Source organism: Arachis hypogaea, chromosome 18 (assembly GCF_003086295.3).
Source record: "Arachis hypogaea cultivar Tifrunner chromosome 18, arahy.Tifrunner.gnm2.J5K5, whole genome shotgun sequence".
Taxonomy (NCBI): Eukaryota; Viridiplantae; Streptophyta; class Magnoliopsida; order Fabales; family Fabaceae; genus Arachis; species Arachis hypogaea.
In genome coordinates, this window is record NC_092053.1 from 100,674,638 (window position 1) to 100,676,043 (window position 1,406).

The 1,406-nt window shown below is 40.8% G+C and overlaps 1 non-coding gene across 1 annotated transcript; it reads right to left on the bottom strand.

Annotated features, from left to right (window-relative positions):
• Positions 1–313: 313 nt before the first annotated feature.
• Positions 314–421, bottom strand: LOC112774864 (small nucleolar RNA R71). Its single transcript, XR_003189322.1, has one exon. It is a non-coding gene; the product is annotated as a small nucleolar RNA R71 (small nucleolar RNA).
• Positions 422–1,406: the final 985 nt, after the last annotated feature.

Here is a 1,406-nt window from a genome sequence, read left to right on the forward strand (position 1 = left end):
CTCCATTCCTGCCATTGGAGCAAACAATTTTGAGCTGAAACCTCAATTAGTTTCTCTGATGCAGCAGAACTGCAAGTTTCATGGACTTCCATCTAAAGATCCTTTTCAGTTCTTAACTGAATTCTTGCAGATCTATGATACTGTCAAGACTAATGGAGTAGATCCTGAAGTCTACAGGCTCATGCTTTTCTCTTTTGCTGTAAGAGACAGAGCTAGAGTATGGTTGGACTCTCAACCTAAGGATAGCCTGAACTCTTGGGATAAGCTGGTCAAGGCTTTCTTAGCCAAGTTCTTCCCTCCTCAAAAGCTGAGTAAGCTTAGAGTGGATGTTCAGACCTTCAGACAGAAAGAAGGTGAATCCCTCTATGAAGCTTGGGAGAGATACAAAGAACTGACCAAAAAGTGTCCTTCTGACATGCTTTCAGAATGGACCATCCTGGATATATTCTATGATGGTCTGTCTGAATTAGCTAAAATGTCATTGGATACCTCTGCAGGTAGATCCATTCACTTAAAGAAAACGCCTGCAGAAGCTCAAGAACTCATTGACATGGTTGCTAATAACCAGTTTATGTACACTTCTGAAAGGAATCCTGTGAATAATAGGACGCCTATGAAGAAGGGAGTTCTTGAAATTGATACTCTAAATGCTATATTGGCTCAGAATAAAATATTGACTCAGCAAGTCAATATGATTTCTCAGAGTCTGAATAGAATGCAAGCTGCATTCAACAGTACTCAAAAGGCATCTTCTGAAGAAGAAGCTTATGATCCTGAAAACCCTACAATAGTAGAGGTGAATTACATGGGTGAACCTTATGGAAACACCTATAACCCCTCATGGAGAAATCACCCAAATCTCTCATGGAAGGATCAACAAAAGCCTCAACAAGGCTTTAATAATGGTGGAAGAAATAGGTTTAACAATAGTAAACCTTTTCCATCATCCACTCAGCAACAGACAGAGAACTCTGAACAAAATACCTCTAATTTAGCAAACTTAGTCTCTGATCTATCTAAGGCCACTGTAAGTTTCATGAATGAAACAAAATCCTCCATTAGAAATTTGGAATCACAAGTGGGCCAGCAGAGTAAAAGGATCACTGAAATCCCTCCTAGTACTCTCCCAAGCAATACAGAAGAAAATCCAAAAGGAGAGTGCAAGGCCATTGAATTAATCACCATGGCCGAACCTGTAAGGGAAGGAGAGGACGTGAATCCCAGTGAGGAAGACCTCCTGGGACATCCAGTGATCAATAAGGAGCTTCCCTTTGAGGAACCAATGGAATCTGAGATTCATCTAGAGACCATAGAGATTCCATTGAACCTCCTTATGCCATTCATGAGCTCTGATGAGTATTCCTCTTCTGAAGAGAATGAGGATGTTACTGAAGAGCAAGCTGCCA